At 32.9% G+C, this 19,598-nt stretch overlaps 1 protein-coding gene across 8 annotated transcripts in view; it reads left to right on the plus strand.

Annotated features, from left to right (window-relative positions):
- Positions 1 to 19,598, plus strand: part of FUT9 (fucosyltransferase 9) — a 187,875-nt gene that overhangs the window by 51,540 nt on the left and 116,737 nt on the right. The gene's annotated exons all lie outside the window — the stretch shown is intronic.

A 19,598-nucleotide genomic window follows, 5' to 3' on the forward strand; every position in this document is an offset into this window, starting at 1 on the left:
CATGAATAATAAATTATTCATAAATTTACAAACACTAGTGAGTAAATTACAGAATAGTTAACTTTCTTAATAATAAAAATATGCAAAGAAAAAGCACATGAGAAATATTCTCTTACCTTATCAATAAGCTGATAAGTGAGGGGGCATCTATCCTACTATGTTTGATAAAAATAATTACATACTTAAAATGTCTTTGCCAGGAATTGATATTTCCATGAAGCTACTTGAACAAAATTGGAATATAGAAAAAAATATATTTATATAAATACATTTATTAAAGCACTATTTATGATAAAACATGGGGGTCAATGTAAATGTCCCACAAAATGAGAAAAGCTAATTATGGCAATTCATATTGTGTAATACTATGCAAGCCTTGAAACTGTAATTATGCCTGTAATTCCAGTGCTCTAGGACGCCAAGGTGGCCTGATTGCTTGAGCTCAGGAGTATGAAGATGAGCTTGGTCAACATAGGGAAACCCTGTCTCTACAAAAAATACAAAAAGTTAGCCAAGTGTGATGGGGCACACCTGTAGTTCCAGCTACTTCGAGGCTGAAGTGGGAGGATTGCTTGAGCCTGGGAAGCAGAGATTACAGTGAGCCAAGATTGTGCCACTGCACTCCAGCCTGGGTGACAGAGAAAAACTCCTTTTCAAATTAATTAATTAATTAATTTAATTAAAACTACATAAAAATCATAAAATTTTGAATAAAAACTCGAATATGAAAATATGTATGCAGTTTGAGTTACACACCAGAATGTATATGTGTATATATAATATATCCTGGATTTTATTTCAACCATTTTTCTCTTGGAATCTGATTTATGCATTGCTTTGCTAAAGGTGCAGTAATCTAAATAGAAACATTGAAGAGTATGTAAGTAGGGGCTTATCAGATAGATGTTAGTCTTCCTGTTTACATACAGCAATTATATTTAATATTACTGCCTGACAAAAATAAATTTGAGGACTTTCAAAATAAGTTGATCAAAAGTGATATTAAAACAATCTCAGTCTATTTGGGTAGCTAATACATATTGGATAAAAATTCTTTGAAATCTAATTTTGCATTTTATGAACTAATTAAAGGAAAAGAAATTTCAAATATAGTAGAGGACTTTTTAGAATTAGGACGGAATTCTGACAGCAGATGTGTCTGCAGCTGGAAGTTGATTGCAGGTCATAGGTGCTGTTCTGCAGGGGCACTCATTAAAACAAACTTCCACAAATGAGGAAGTATGAGTGGCTATCTCTGGGAGCAATTTACCTTATATAGGATTTGTTCTAGTTATCTGGTAAGGGATAGTATGTTCTGGGAGGTATTTATTACAGAGAAAATAAAGCTGAAAAATATGATACAAAATTAAGAATTTATAACAATTTTTACACATTTGCCCAGATATGATTATTAATTTTCTGCCTCTATTATTCATTCCAATAAATGATCACAGAGAAAATAATTCTGGAAGTAATTTGGTTTGCTTATGGAAAATTAATTATTTTTAAAATGAGATTTAAATGTCCTTTTAATGAAGAGTATAAAGAGCAACGGACTGCAAATCTGCAAACCTGGAAGCTATGACAGTTTTACTATTACTACATAAACAAAATAGCAAGAATAAGGCATTTGAAAAAATTGTCACTAAGATCTCTTCTATCCCTAAACATCTATGACCAAAATTTTAACAACAGACTTTTCAATAATTATGGTAATGACAATAGTTACTTTTTTTAATTTAAATTTAATTTTTTTTCTTTTGTAGAGACAGAGTTTCACTATGTTTCCCAGGCTCATCTCGAACTCCTGAGCTCAAGCCATGCTCTCATCTCAGCCTCCCAAAGTACCTGGATTAGAGGCGTGAACCACTACTTGTTATTACTATTAAACTAGGTGTGGTGCAAAATATATGAATTATTCTTTTTAATTCTTGAAATGACTTTATGAAATAGGTTCTATAGGCTGGATTCCTAGGAAATATAGTGAGACCTTATCTCTATTTAAGAAGAAAAGAAATAGGTTCTATCATATGTTCCATTTCTAATGGGAAACTAGGGGTTTAGAGATGTTAATTAACTTGCTGAGGTCATATAGGTGCAAGTAGCAGAGTCAGGATTCAAACCCATAACTATTAAATCCCAGACTCAGAACCACTACCCTACCCTTCCTTTATATTTCTTATTTCGTACCACCTTGTTTCTAAGCAGCCAGAACATAGGAATGGCTGCTTATAAATATGAAATATGTGCATTAAAAACACTGATGATGCAAAAAATTGTATCTTTCTCCTATTACTCTCTGCAGCACCTTGTAGATTGCATCAGAAATATATCTTTGTCGAATAAACTGAAAGAGCATTTTTTTCCTCTCTATATACTCAATTGTTGGGATCTTTAAAAATAAAACAAGAGAGGATCGTGTTTAAAATTACTAGTCCCTGATGATGTAAACAATTCACTAGACCTAGCACATACCTCTACATGGTATGCACATGGTTATTTTTATAATGTCTTTGCAGTCCTTACATTTTTAGAAGAAGGGCACATTTTTCTTCTATCTGGATAATGAATTTCATAGGTTAATTCATTAGTGAAAGCAGATTTTTTTGAAGTTTATCATTTTGCACTATATTTTAACTGAAGTACTTTCATGTAAATAAAAATTGCACAAACGTAGCTAAGTAAATTTTATAGTTACTCTAAGTATGAGTAAATGTGGCTAATGGATGCTTTCTAGTATTTTGAGCAGATAGTAATTATGCACCACACATAAAGCCTTATTTCACAGGCACATGTCAGAGCCAGTGTATGTAGGGCACTGGAGTCATTGAGAAGAAGCAGACACTTTTCCTACCTTTAGGAGTCTTTTGGTCTAGCTGGAGAGATACACAGGAGCAAACAATCAGAAAACAGAGTAAATGTTCTTACTTGTAATGTGAGCACAGGGAATAGCATGCTATTTCTACCTGGATATAGTGAAAGGATGGAAATTAGATGTCTCATAGAGAAGATGAGATTTGAACTATCATTAGAAGAAACATTGAAAAGATAAAGGATGGTATTACTGATAAACACACAGGGCAAGCAAAAGCCTAAAGGCCTGTGAGTGTATAGTATTCAATAGGACATAGGATATGTAGGTCTAAATATCAAGAGTGAGGTAAGGTTGAGAAATTGATTGAACATTATCAATATCTTGCTATTAATTAAAACCTTGCACAGCATGAGAAGCAGAGCTAGAAGAATAGAGGCTTGAAAGGATGATGGGGAACAGAAACATTAAAGGGGCCTGCTAAGGAAGAGATGCTAATGAGGGGCCCAAGATAGTGCTTTAACAAATTGTTTCCCTCCTTATAAATCTGTGTATATCCAGGACTGTCTCTCATTAACTGTGTAACCTTGGACAACCCTCATCCTGACACAATTTCTGTCATCTGTATAATGAAGAAAGACTTATTTATTCATTCCGAACTTGAATACCCATAGGTAGTAACGGAATTCTTCAAACTAAACTAAAATTCCATTTAGATTTTCAATGTTACAAAATAACTGTGGCTTGTTTTCTGATTTAAAATCTTTTAGAATTTAGAGCCTGCAATTAAAATAATAAAAAAATATCTACTAGTGAAAGGATTGCAAACCATTAGTCCAGATGGTTACTTGAGTCCCTTCCAGTTCTGAAAACCTGCTGTTATTTTATCTCAGTGAATATTAGCAGTAGTTGGTTTTTAGCATAAAATTTGTACTGCACCAAACAACATTCACACTGTCCCCATCCCTGAGACTGTAGCCTGCCTGGAAGCTACACGTCACCCATTAGCACAGTCATTTACATAAAATATGATGATCTCTGTTTTCTTTGGTTTGTTATAAAATAAAACACGGCACTTGCAAACAGAGCTAGAAGAACAGGGTCTTGCAATGATTTTCTTCCCAGTCATTTCTTGGGAAGAAAGCGAATGGTATAATGAAAGTAAGATTGAGTTTTGGATATGAATTTCCTGAAGAAGCCAAGCTTATTAATATACAGTTAGTAGTCAGATTTTTTTTTAATTTTAAGGCTTTTGAAAGAAACTATAATTAGCCTTCTGGAATGTCCCTTTTCTTCTTTGTGAAAGGAATAGGATCAAAACTGCTCTCACTTCACACTTCATGGCCATTTTCTAAAGAATGTTTTAGAATCTCTTTGTTCTTTTGAATGTTGGGGTTCAAAACAATATCATTTAAAAGCAATATCCTTACCTATATAAATAATTTTTGGAAGAAAAATTACCTTTATCTCTAAAAATTTGCTATTGTAATCAAATCAAATATTGCCACTGTATAAAATATAGCCAATAAAGTAATTAGATTGTTTTAGTTGTAATTTAATTAATTGATTAATTTTTATAAGAGACAGGGTCTCATTCTGTCTCCCAGGCTGGAGTTCTGTGATAGGAACATAGCTCACTTCATCCTTGAACTCCCGGGCTCAAGTGGTCTTCCTCGTCAAGTGATCAGTCTCCTGAGTAGCAAAGAGTACAGGCCCACACCACCATGCCCAGCTAATTTTTAAAAAATTATTTGTAAAGATGGCAATCTCACTGTGTTGTCCGGGCTCGTTAGAAACTCCTGGATTCAAGCCATCCTTCCACCTCGTCCTCCCAAAGCACTGGGATTGCCAGCATGAGCCACCGCACCTGGCCCAATTTTATTTTTTAGGCAGTACATCTATATTTTATATACGTGTGTGTGTGTGTGTGTGTGTGTGTGTGTGTGTGTGTGTGTGTGTATTTCTGCCTTCTCAGTTACTACCACAAAGCTACTGTATCACACAAATCAGAAATACAGCAAAAAGTTGGTTTGAAACTAATAATGGTGAAGACTTTAGACAGCAGGGAAACAAGTTTCATGTTCCTTTTGGATACATCAGAAACAAAACCTTTGAACAGGGTTTGATACCAAGAAGGCTTGAGAAACCATGGAATCCTAAATTTTGATTTTATACCATTCATATTTAGCACCCAGAAGAAAAGAATGGAAACTTTGCACTTCGGAAATGAACCTCACTTTCCTGACAAATATATATATATACTAGTTCTCCTTCTTACAAAAGCAGGTTTCACATACATACAAACTCAAGTTACTTATGTATAACTTTTTATTTCCTTAACTTTTAGTAATTCATTTATTTTATTATATTTAAAAGGAAAATCAATGGACCAAATATTATACAGACTAGGATCTTCTTATAATACGAATGTGTAACTGAATCTAATGGGAATTAATACACACTTTACACCTTTAGATGTTTAAAACTCCCTGTCTTATTCAGGCTAGTTCTTCATCAGATGAATATTAATATCAGCCAATTTTTGAATTTTATGTCGTTAAGTTCACTGACTGATTTGAAAGTGGATCAATGAAAGAACTATGTAGGATTCTAAAGTTTAATATATACATAATAAGAGAATGACATTTCTTTTCCCCTCCTACATATTTTGCAGTAGGTATTAACAAATATTTATATCCCCAAATAGCCTGTTGTTAGAGAGGGCTTTGTTTTTCTACCTCTCAAACATACCAGAGAGGGTAGTTACACAAGCCGCATTGTTCAGACTATGTCACTGGCCTATTATTTACTATACATAATGAAATAACTGGGCAAATGGTCTGAAGTGAGCTGTGACTCAGGGCAGTCAGTTTCTTGGTGGATAACATATCCATGGGATTCAGAAATAGCCCAGATTTTCAGAACCTTTCCTTAAGAGCTGATACTCTACCTAAAAATGCTTTCGGGTTTGCATTTTCTACACCAAATGCTACTTTATAACTTGATGTCAAGATTTAAGGAAACATAGGAAGACTATTTTGGGCTGGGACATGAAGGGGGAAATATTAATAGTGATTATTAAGATATCTTAATATTACAAAATATTAAGGACTGCAAGTTCACTTGATAGTCAGCCTTGCTGGTAATCTGGGAATTACCTGAGGGCTTTCATGTGGCTGTCGAATTAATTTACATTGCTTTATGATTATACATTGCAGCCTTCCTTCATTCAAGGAGACAAATATCCACATGCTTTTCGACTTTTCACCTAAAATAGTTAGGGCCATTAAAATAATTTATTTAGCATTTTGCTGTGTGTGATAAAACTGACAAAGTCATATGATTTATTTCATTTGAAAATGGAACTGCTGAGAACAACATATATACTTGGCATTGACTTCCTAAGAATAAAGTAAATAATTTAAATTATTATCAATGTTTTATACTGTTTGATATAGAAATGTAAACTTATAGTAAAATTAAAATTTAAAATAGGCATGTTGTAACATTGTTTTATGTTTGCAGTGTTATTTTCCCTGGGCAGTTGACTTGTTTCTAAGAATATTATTTAGTTCTCAAATACACCACATGAAGTGCCCAGCTGCAAATATTGTTGACCTTGTATTACAAATTGGAATGCTTTTGTAGAGTTTATATATAAGATAAACAAATAGACTGTAATAAGAAAACCTTGATTATTAGTCCACTGATGGCTCTCTTCATTATTTTATGAATAGGCAAAATTTTTATCAGAGCAATATGCTCACAAAGCATAAAACTACTAAATAATACAAAAAGTCTAGTAAAGAAACACTTCCCCAGCCCTTGCCTTTCCCCAGAGTGACTCCTCAGAGACACAATACTCATAAATACACAAACCTCGACATGGTTCTGGTATAATTTTCTTATGTTGCTGTGACTTCATTAATCAATGCTATTGTTATTTTTTGCCTTTGTGTTATGGTAATGAGGTTAGGATCCTCACATTCTCTCCCTTACCACCACACACGCACATACACATCCCTTTTACCCAACCTCATAAACTAAGAATATTAGAAACTTCAGTTCACTTTTATATTATTATAATTGGGTAGGTACTCATTTTTTATCTAAATTCTCTACTATCCTTTCTTATACAACTTTGTATTGTTTCTGGAGTTAACCATTTCCTTTTCTTTATTAATGTGCATGGTTTTCTATGTAACTGTTTCTATTTTTTTTTATAGTTTATCCAACCTATCAAAAGCCTTTTAATGGAATTTTTAAAAACTCAAAATTATCTGGTAATCTATCAGCTTCTTCTCTCTCCTCTTACCTTGTAAACTCTCCTACTGGAGCTCTCTACCCATTTTCCATCTGGATTAATTGTTCTGTAGTCTGAGCAAAGAGTGATCATTCTGTAGATGCCCTATAGCTCTTTGTTGGCTGCATTATTGTTTCCTGAGTTATCTTTTGGGTTTTCTCTCCTGCTCCTTTGGAGCAAATTCTACAATAATGTCTGAAAGAACACATGAAAATCCACTTCAGAGTCTTTGTATGATATCAACTTTTTCTGCATTCTAACCTCACACTCAGCTAATAATGTAGTTGGTTGCAGAATCCTCTGTTGACGATCATATTCCCTTAGATTTCATAGTCTATTAATAGCCAGTGTTTTCGGTTAAGAATTTTGAAATATTTCTTTTGTTGTTCCTTTTTATGTTGTCTGCTTCCACATCAACTTTGTAGTCTCCATTATTTATTCTTTATCCCTAGTGTTTTAAAATTTCAAGGTGATGCACACTGAAAGAGTGTCTTTATAATGCTACTGTCTTAGGTACTCAGTGAGCACCTGCAATCGTGATTTTAGTTATTTTATTCTTGTTTTTTAAAATAATTTAAAACTAGTTTCCTCTGTGTTCTATATCTGAGATGCATATAAATGAGATGTTGGACCTTCAGAATTGGTCCCAATTGTTTTAATTTTTCCTCATTATAACTTTTTTCCCTTTCATTTTTTTTCTACATCCTGGGAAATTTTCTCAACTGTGTTTTTCAAACTTTCTATTGGAATTTTAGTTTTGGTTATATTTCCAGGAGCTTTTTCTTGCTCTCTGGGTGCTCTGGCTTCATATAATTCTGCATTTGTTTCAGAGATAAATCTTCTTTTATAGCTCAGATATTCAATATACTGTTTCTCTTATGATCCTTCTTGCAGTCTGCTTGTTTTGATCTTTCTTTCATATTAGAGTCTTAACCAACTTTATCATGATTGTGAATTATGCATTCATAATTAAACAAAGATCAAAGCTAATTGAAGCTCTTTATTCATAAGATTGAATTTGTTAGATATATTTCATTTACAGTAATTAATTGATGAGTTAGTCTTTTCATTGAGAGATGTCAGCATTTAGGATCTTGCTTTTCCTTGCCCCTCCCCCAACAATTCTGTTTCTGAAAAGAAGACTCCTTAATCTTCTTATCTAAAGATATTATACTGTGGCTAGAGTTTTGAGGTCAAAGAGTTCCACCATTTCATTTTCAGATCCTTGCTGTCTTCCTGTATTTACCTTTGACCTGCACTTTATTTCTTCACTGTTCTTCATATATGCTCATGTTCAGAGGCACCGTGCTCTAATTTCTCTTGAAAATAGGTATTCAAGATTTTTTCCCTGTACATTTTTAAAGGTGGGGAAGGGAGACTAGAAAACACCAGATCTATATGCATTCTTTCAACCAACCTTCCATTTTCAACAACTTTAAATTTCCACAACACTCAGTGCCTTCAAATACTGAGCTTTTCCAGGACACCGCAGCTATATTGACTAGTTTCTTGTCACTCTCCTTCTCTCTTGGTATTAAGGTGGCATCTGAAGTCAGTTACTACTCTTGAAGTTAAGTCAGTTGTTATTCTTTTATTTGCTTTCTGACTCCTGAAATTATTGAAATCTTTCTGCTGTTGATTTTCCTCTCTGTTTCTCATTCTTCTTGAGTATTTAAATACATGTTATTCCTTAACACTTATTTTGGTAAAGTTCTTGAAAGGCAAGAAAATAAATGCATGAGATGAATCTACCACTTTTAATGGATTATTATTTTATTAATCTTCCAGAGATTAGCATCACCAGTTTGTTTCTAATGTACAGAGACAAAATGTTTCTGAGGACATTTAAGATACAAATTCTGTTATTCTACAATATATATCTAGTGTAAAGAACATCATCTCCACCAGAAAAAGCCAGATAATGAGAACTGGAAACTTTCATTTTTTTAATAGTTTGGTAAAAACATTAAGAACTGTACTACAATGTTAGCTATCAAAGTCCATTGGGAAGACAATGATGTATTTGAATAGCTTAGGAAAACCTACCTGCTAATTTTAATAAACTCTAAGGAAATATAAGTTTAATAGGGGAAAATAAAAATAGATCAGCTTTTAAAAAATGAAGAAACAATAAGGATTCTCACCAAAAAGAATGCCTTTGCCTTTACAACAATGTATCTGACAATGTTACTGCTTTGTACTTGAAGAAGGAGAATAAACTCAGGACATTAAATATCAAAAGAAATACAAATTTATATATACTTGTGACTTTGCACTTTTTAAAGAATTATATTTGAACAAATCATGATGAATAAAATATCCATCAAACGAATATTCAACATTTCATTTTTGCTGGTTTCTGTGATCTATTTCTCAGCAATTCCCACGAATAAAGCTTAATTGTGTTTCTAAAGAAAAAGCCAGAAAGAATGACATAATAATTTTTCTAAATGGTTATTTGTAAGAGGATATAAAAGTGTAGCTATGAATAACTTCTTTAATACTAATGTAGAATCTAGGACTTATTTTAGTAGACTTTACATAAGAGGAGTGAAGAGATCAATAAAATGAAATTTTAAGGTACAGTTTTCCATGCCTTAGGCAATTTAGTGAAAGAAGAAAGAACTGAAGTGAAGCAAAAGCAAACCACAAAAATGTATTTGCCTACTTATTAAATGTAAATATACTCTGCCTATTTTAAAGCTGAATTTGAAGTAAATTATTATAAATAAAACACTATATTGGGAACATTATGATAAAAAATAAGATACTTAATTGTTCCAATGATGATTAAAATGGAAATAACTCATTTGTTCAAACTTCAGTACTTGAAGAATCATGTCTTGACCATGCACCCTCTTCCCTTTCAATCCACAGTCTTTCTTAAACTGGACATATCCAGTTCCCTGGTTTAAAATGGATGCCCTCTATATGCCATTTATGCCTAAATTTGTATCACCAGCCTTGGTATATCTTCTTATCTCAAAACTCATATATCTGTCAACTTAACATGTTCTTGGATATGTCTATTATACATGTTAAAAATGGCAAGTCTTGATTAGAACTCTTATTTCATTGGTAAACATATTTCTTATTTGAAGAATTAGCAACAACATGTACTCTGTTTTTTGAAAGCAAAATTCTGAGATTCATTTGCAATATCAAGTTTTCATTCATTTTGTACATGCAATGCATCATAAAATCTTATCAATAATGACAACAAATTGTATAGAATATGTTTATTCTTTCCATCTCCATTGCTAAAATCCTATTCAAACTAGGATTTATTTTTACTAATTAAAATATCTGTAAAATATTTTATGAAAGAAACATGAAATGTATATGTAAAGTTTAAGGAGTATTTTCAATGAACATCCAACATCAGAAATAAAACAATAGCAATACTCTTAAGGCTCCTTAAATGCTGATTAAATTGCCTTCATTTCTTGCAAAGTTTCATGTTCTTCATTTTCTTACTTTTTAAAAGTATTCTTTCATACACACACACACACACATCTCTTGGATAATACATTTTTTAGTTTTGATTGTCTTTGAACTTTTCTTAAAGTAGTATGGCACATATTTTTATGCAATTTACTTTTGCCTCTCTACATCTGCATTGTGAGATTCACCTATATTGATGTGTCTATTTGTAGTTCATTTGTTTTTACTGCTGTATAGTAGACAATTGTCTTAATATTTTATGATATATTCTAATATGGGTAAATATTTGGATGGCTTCCAAAGTGGTGGTGGTTGTGGTTCTTTGATGTTTCATTGTTGTCTTTCTTGATTAAAAACAATGCTACTACAAACATTCTGGTAACAGTCTATTGTAAATAATGTGCTAGAAGTTCTACAAAGTACATCTCTAGAGTAGAATAAGAAAGTTGAGATTTTTACACTCCCGTTAGCAATGGATGAACATTACCATTTCTCCATTCCCTCACCAATACTCATTATTTCTGACTTTTAATTTTTGACCATCTGTAGGGTGTAAGGAGGCTTCTCTTTGTTATTAAAAATTTTTGCTTTCCTGGTTACTAATGCAACTGAGCATCTTTTCTTTTATTTAATGGCTACTTATGTTCCCTCTCCTCTGAAACGTATGTTTGCTCATTTAAGTATAATTTTTTTATTCTTTTGTAATTATGGAGAAATTTTGTATTCTTAACACTATGGTCATTTGTTTAGTCCACTTTTATAAATATCTTATTCCAGTTAAGGTCTTGTCTTTTTATTTTTTTATGGCATATTCAGTTAACAAAATATTTATTTTAAGTAAATTTATCAACATTTTCCTTTTGAGTTCGGATTTTTTTTTATTATTCTTTAGGAGAAACATCAATCCTTGAAGCACAATTTTCTTACATTTTCTTCTAAAGCCTTTAAAGTTTACCTTTCATGTTTAAATATTTAGTACCTCTTAAAACAAGTTTTGAAAATGACACATGTAGAGATATACTTTCATTTTTTTTCCAGATCTCAGCACCTTAAATAGTATATACTCTTTCCTGGTGACCAACAGTGCAAGAAACTGAGATTCCATACATGTGTGGCTCTATTGTAAAACTATATCTGCCATTGGCTATTTGCTTACTCTAAACACCACATTGTCTGAATTATGTAACAATAGCTTTATAATATGTCTTTGATGTTTCATCTAGCAAATTTCTTCATCTGATACTTGTATAGAGTATTGGCTATTGTTCCTTTATTCTTTTGTATACATTTTTAAATTAGTTTTCAATTTTCTTTAAAAACCCTAATCTTTAAACAATTACATTGAACTTATCTAGTATTTTTTTTTGGAGAAATTGCATCTTTAATATATTCAGCCTTTCCACTGAAAAACATGTTATACTTCTCCAACTCTAACTTATTGGTGATTTCTTTAATATCTTTTATAAATTGTTATCATTTTCTCCGACAGGGCTTTCTTTATTGTGTTTACCTACTTATTTATTTTTTGTTTCTAGATACTTTATGTTCTTGCTTACATTAACCAGAAGGGATATATTTTGTGGTTGCTTTGCTTACCATAGTGTTAGAAATGAGAATTCTTCCAAAATTGTTTTAGCTGGAAAATGACAGTAGCTTTTTAACTGGGTTATCTGTTTTACTTTTGTCTCCCTGAAGTCCATTCTTCTCACTAGCACACACTGGACATTTTCTATTTCCTTATTCTTTGATGTGTTGGTGACCTACATTTTCTCACCAGAATTCAGTTTTCTAAGAGTAGAAACTTTGTGTTTTCTTATCAACACTGAGTCACCAATGTCTAAAATAAAATAGGCACTTAAAAAACTTGAATGAATGAATGAAGAGGCAAGTCACATATATCGTTAATATTTCAGAATGTGTAAGTCCAGACAAGGACTCTGTCTTTCTCATAAATAAATAGTCTCAGGTAGTAATTAACCAGCATAAGCCAAAAGTTTGCAGTTGCAAAACAAAGAATATTGATGAGTAGCAGATAATATGAAAGGGACTGCTGAGCATTTACTTACTCTATTCTGTTCTCTGGATTCATTGACTTACAAGTTATTATTGAACACAGAGTAGAATGATATTGTTGATCACAGGACACCTAGTTCTACCTTTCATCCAGTGTTCTGGCCACTCTATTGCATCTTTCTTGAGTGGCCTTAAGAGTTCCACTTAAACTACCTCCACAGCTGGCAGCACACCCTCTTCTCAGATTTCCATTCCATTTTCAAGTACAGTTTCTCATACTGAACTAAGCTCTGCTTTTCTTGAGTTACCATTTATTGATCTGAACTCTGACTGCCAGATGCTCCAAATTATAAATAAATAAAGCAGAAATTCACCCTCTTTTAGCATAATAGCCCTTCAAATATTTTAAGTACTCTGGTAAAATAGTGTTTCTTTTATTTAATCTAAGCATCTGTTTATTTTAATGCATGCATTCTTTCATCTACTATTTCTTGAGTGTATTCCATGTGTCAAGCATAGCAAAGGTGAGCATTAATAATTTGAGAAAACATTCCTTCTCACATGTCATTATATGATAACTCCCTGAGTTAAGACTTAACCTTGTACTTGTCAATTGAATAGATATTTAGTGGAGATTTGGGGCTTCTTCTTAATTCTAGCCATAACTATGGACTATTTTAACAAGAAGGTAATTAGCAACCTTGAAAATTAAGAGAGAGAAAGAGAGAGAGAGAGAGAGAGAGAGAGAGAGAGAGAGAGAGAGAGAGAGACTAAAGTGATTTATCACACTAAAAGTCAGACTGCCTAGAAGATCATATCTCTTTATTTTCCTTTAACAACTAAAGTAATTTTGGATTGATTCTCCAAAGAATTCTGTCAAAGGGAAGATCTTAAGTTTCCTTGAAAGACCATCTGGCACATTTCATAAGTGTTATGTATTTTGTTAAGCTATGGAAATCAGTCTAAAAAGAAAGCATTTTTGGATAAAACCTAAAACAAAAAAATTTAGTTTTCAATTTTGTCTCAAATCATTTTTGTCAATTACAAATATATGTCTAAATGTCCCAGGTTTATCTCTAAATCTATCAAAGCTAGTGCCTAAATGATTCACCTTAAAGGTGACTAGTAGTTTCTCAGAGTGCCAAGTTAATTTTATCACACACATTTGTGACTGACTGCTCAAATACTCAGTTATCAGCAAATTAGCCACGCAGCAAACATGTCCCATAGAAATTGGATTAAGGTGACTAGCTGTACAGGAGCCATAAAACTTATAAATCCTGTGGATAAGATCTTGACCTGTAGGCTATAGAAATTATTTTGAAGTCTTGGATACTGAGAGTTGCATTACTCAGCACACTATGGTCTTTAGTCCCTATAAAGTTCTTATTACTCATTCCCATTTGTATCTCTCCACTCCCCATAGACATTTATTCTAATGTTTGATATACATCCCTGGTTTTATATTATCTATCTATCTATCTATCTATCTATCTATCTATCTATCTCCTTGCAAAATATACTGTGTTTTGTGTGTTTATTATTCAATTATTTCATATAAAGGATATTATGATGCATAAAGTGTCACGAGTGTTATTTTGTTCAGTTTCTTGTTTTACTGAATAGTATCTATCCACATTGATAAACGTATGTATTTCCCAGTTTGGCTATTTGAAAGGACTTACCAGACTCCACAGAGCATACTCCTATAAGGCTTTTATTTAAATTTAAAAATGATACAGTACAGCAAAAGAAAGAGTACAGACAAACATTAGAGTTTCCAAAGATATGCCATGTACAAGGCACCATTTCTGGGATAGCTCAAAGATGTTGTCGTTCCTTTGGGCTGCTGCAACAAAATAGCATAAACGATGTAGCATATAAACAATAAGAATGTATTTCTTATGCTTCAGGAGGCTAAGACTTTCAAGATCAAGACAGCAGCAGAGTTGATGTCTCATAGATGGCAGCTTCTAGCTACATCCTTACATGGCGGAAGGGGTTAGCTAGCTCTTTGTGGTCTCTTTTATAAGGGCACTGATGATATTCCGAAGTATAGAGCACTCACGATCTAATCACCTTTCCAAGGCTCCACCTTCTAATACCATTATCTTGAGGTTTAGGATTTCAACATTTTGAGAGGACACATTCAACTTATGGCAAAATGTAAGTTGCCTGGGAAGTCTTTCTTTGTCCTTTTGGCCAAATAAACAAGCCAGGTTTGTCAAACTCCAGTGGACTAGTTGCAATCATCAGGAAAACAAAAATTACCCTGCAGGTTCTCAGCACATCGTAAATTCAACTTCCCTTGTCTTGGCCAAGAGTCAAATGCAAACACTCAAATTCCCTGGAAATATAGAGTTTTTCAGCATAGTTATAAATTAATTTTATCTCCACAATGTACTCTATTATTTCTAACTGCTTTACAGTATTTCATGCCTTGCACCTTCAAGCATTAGTCATTCCTCTAGAAGTAGATACCGAGCTTTCCAACTCACTCAAACAGAATTGTTACATTTACTGGTAAGTGTCCTTTTGTGAGCCCATATGAAAGTTTCTCTGTGAAAATTAGTTGTAAAATTACTGACTCATCAATAGGGCAATTGTATAATTTATCATCTACACTGAACTAATTTTGAGAATGGAAGAGGGTATTATTAATAATTATGCTATGACAACTTCATGAACCACAGTCTGGATAAATCAAGGCATATAGTACTCTGAATCACAGGCTTCACATATCCACATAACACAACCAAACACTTCTCCAGACCACATAAATGTACCTGTTTATACACTTTATTGCGAATACTTTGTGATTTCAAATTTCCAGTTTTGAAATTTGGCACACAGTGTTCTTTCCATTTGCATTTATCTCCACGTATTTGCTAGCTATGCAGTCTTCCTTCCTTTTAATTTTTGATTCAAAGCTTTGGTTTTTTTTTTTTTTTTTTGCTTATCAATTGATTTTCAGCTTTACATCTAGCAATTATTTCCTTCAGTTTGTCCACTATTCATTAACTTTGTCTTTTACCAGTAATGCTTAATTTTGATACAGTGAAACAACTCATTTTGTCTTTAAATTGTACTATATGTAATGTTTAAAAAATATTTCCCCATCTTAAAGGCACAAATATATTCTCCTATATTTTCCTTCTTAAAGTCACGAAGATATTCCCATATATTTTCTTCCATTGACTATATCATTTTCCCTTTCATAGTCAGGAATATACCTGACTTTCATTCTGTAATCAACATGAAATAGAAACCCATTTATTTTTTTTCTTCACATCAAAACCCTGGTTTTGACCGCAGAGTTGTTGCCTTTGTTTGTAATTCTTAATCGTAACTAAGAACTCATTTTCTACCATGAACCTGTGATTTTTCTCAGTTAGTTAATATTTTCCACTGCTTGGCCTCTCTTTTTTGTCCTCACACTAAAGGAATATACTATCTGCACTAAGGTATTAAAAGGCACAAGATGACATCAGGACCCTGCTGTCACAGAGAATAGGTTTCCCGCAATTCAGGAGTGTGTAGCCTGCCAATTTTGGGTTAGCACCTGTGCCTCCTATATAGTCAGTGGGACACATGCCATCTCAGTACATGGGGATCAGCAAGGAGACAAACATTATGCATGTGGGTGAAGACCGGTTCTTAGCTTTTTACTTCCTGTTATACTTGTTTTAAAAAATCTAGACCTCCTTTTTAGATAAAGAAAAATGACACTCTTACAGAACCGAAAAGGAATGTTCAAGAGTTGCCTTATTTTGGATTATTTGAATATTTTCTTTATCTCTGTAATCTCTATTGGCTTATTACCTAAAATTATTTGTTGTTGCTTTCAGATTTGTAGTGTATATTTTCAACTTATCATAGTCTACCTCTGAGTAACATAGCACTCTACATATAAACTGAAATAGGTTTATATTTTCCACACATTTTTTTCTTTAGACAGAGTTTCACTCTGTCACCAGGCTGGAGTGTAGTGGTGTGATCTTGGCTCACTGCAATCTCTGCCTCCTGTTTCAAGCAATTCTCCTGTCTCAGCCTCCTGAGTAGCTGGGACTACAGGTGCACACCACAACGCCCTGATTTTTGTACCTTTAATAAAGATTGGGTTTCACCATGTTGGCCAGGATGGTCTCAATCTCTTGACCTCATGATCCACCCACCCGCATAAGCCTCTCAAAATGCTGGAATTACAGATGTAAGCCATCATGCCCGGCCACTCCCACAAATGTTTGTGCTATTGTCATACATTTTACCTCTACATATGTTACGTAGAAGTTGTAAACCCCACAATACAGTTTTTTGTTTTGCTCTAAGCAGTAAGTGTTCTGATATACAGAAAATGCTTTTTCTGCTTTTAACACCTATTTACCATTTCCAGTGCTTATCACTCTTTGGTGTAGATCCATGTTTCCACAAGGATCATTTTCTTCTGAAGAACTTCCTTTAGCATATCTGGCATTAGAGACCTGCCAATGTCTTTTAGCTCTTGCATGAGTCTGAGAAAGTCTCTATTTTTCAAAGATATTTTCACTGGTTGTACAATTCTGTTTTTTTGGTACTTTAATCATGTTTCCCTGCTGTTGTTTGGCTTCCATTGTTTCTGATGAGAAATATACTGTCGTTCTTATCTTTATTTCCTATATTACATGATATGTCTTCTTTGGCTGCTTTAAAATGTTCATATCTCATTTTTAAAGAAATTTTAATATGATATGTTGTGGTATAGTTTCCAAATATTGCTTGTGCTTGGAGTTTATTGAACTTCTTAGTTCTTTAGATTTATAGCTTTCATCAAATTGGAAACATTTTAAACATTCATTTATTTAAACATTTTTGTCTTCCCACATTTTTTCGGAACCCCTAATACCTGTATGTTATGTGGTCTAAAGTTGATGGGGAGAGGCTTTGCCAAGTCCATATGGTTTTACAAGCATGTTTTATTGAATCTTTAAGGATTTTTGAGTGAGAAAATATTCTCAGAAACAAAGTTTTCATACTAACTTTATAATGTGAGCATAACTTTAAAACTTGATTAGATCAGGACAGTTTGAGAAATTCAAATTTAAGTATACTATAATAAACATTGATACAAAAATGATATTCGATAAAATATTGTCAAATTACAACCAATAGTGCAATAAAAATAATATACTATGACCAAGTAGGGTGTATCCCAAATGGACAATAATATTTTAACAGTAGAACATTGATTGACACGTCTGCCAAATTAATCAATTAGAGAGAAACCTTGTGATCAACTAAAATTTTCAATATTTTTATAATATAGAACTGAACAGCAGGTAAAATGAATGAACTAGATCTGTATGCATCTTTATGGGAATATCTCTGAAACATAATGCTGAGTGCACCAATCAACTGGCTAATGATATCCTATGACACACTTGTGTGAAATCAAAAATAAAGAAAACTTTATATTTTGTTTTCTGATGTATATATATTCATAACAAAAAAATGAATGTTTAAAGTATATTTTATAAATACAACATTCTAATGGCTTCCTATAACTGCTAATATTAATATCAGATTCTTTACTACAGACTATAGGAATCTGCGTCATCTGATTTTTGCTGTCATTTCTAGAATTGTCAAATATACTTCCAGCTCTCTGTGCTCCAGCCTTACCTGGGTTCTTCATTCATACACTTGAATGTGTCGTGTTACAACTCACAATTGAAACTTTAAATGTACCATTTCCTCTTTCTGGAATATTCTAGCCCTATTCTTCCTCCTAAGTAACTTATACTTATCTTTTAGCTCTCATCCCATATTCAGGAGACTTGAGGTCAAGTTTCCTCATTTTTATTTTTAACATTTCATGACGTTCTTTTCCTTTTTTTTTTTTTTTCGAAACAGCGTCCTTCTCTTTCTCCCAGACTGGAATGCAGTGGCACAATCATAGCTCAACCTTCTGGGCTAAAACAATCCCCCCACCTCCACCATTCCTGGCTAATTAAAAGAAAATTGTAGAGAGGAGTGACTGCTCTGGGTATGGGAATTTCTTTTGGGGGTAATGAACAGATTCTGGAATTAGATAATGGAGATGGATGCACAACTCTATGAAAGTACTAAAAATCCAGAATTGCATACTTTAAAAGAGTGAACTTTATAGTATGTGAATTGCATCTCAATACAGCTATTATTATAAGTAAGTAATTAAATAAGTAAGTAAGGAAATTGTGCTTTGTTCCTCAAAAAAAAAAAAAAAAAGAAAGAAAGAAAGAAAGAAAAAGAAAAAAAAATGTAGAGGCAGAGTCTTGTTATGTTCCCCAGGCTGGTCTCAAAGTCCTCAGTTCAAGCAATCCTCCTGCCTTGGTCTCCCAAAGTACTGGAATTACAGGCATGAGCCACCATACCCAGCCTCTATTCCTTCCTTTGAGGGCACTATATCAGTTATTTCTCATTCACTTATGAGGTTTTGTGATTAATATCTATCCTCCCATTAGGCTTCTATCTCCCCACATAAAATCAGAGATGACATCTGTTTCGCTAAGCATCATATCCTCAGTACCTTGCATAGTTCTTGATGCATTAAAGGTATCTACAAAATATTTACTTAATTGGTGAATAAATTGGCAAAGTAATTTCTTTCATAGGATTCTCTTATTTTGATCATGTCTCTGTTGAAACAGACTTCTCTTAATAATTCTGCACTTTCATTTATCTTTCCCCTATTACTAATGCAGTTTTATGTGGTTTGGGCATCTCTAGCTGAATAGCAGGATATAGATACTATGATTGAGAGTATCCTCTAGAAGTATGGGCATTGAATGGAGCATTTTAGAGAAGAGGAAGGGATATGCTAATCTTGGCCAATGTATATATCAATGGATGTTAAGAAATTTCGCTGAAGAGTTAATAAATTAAATTGTATTAAGAAATAGAACATTTAACAGAAAGTATCTCTGCTACAAAAATTAGAATTGAAATACGCATTTCTCCATGCCCTTATTAATTATGTGCATACAATCATCACTTTTCCAGGCATAAAAA

Source organism: Callithrix jacchus, chromosome 4 (assembly GCF_049354715.1).
Source record: "Callithrix jacchus isolate 240 chromosome 4, calJac240_pri, whole genome shotgun sequence".
Taxonomy (NCBI): domain Eukaryota; kingdom Metazoa; phylum Chordata; class Mammalia; order Primates; family Cebidae; genus Callithrix; species Callithrix jacchus.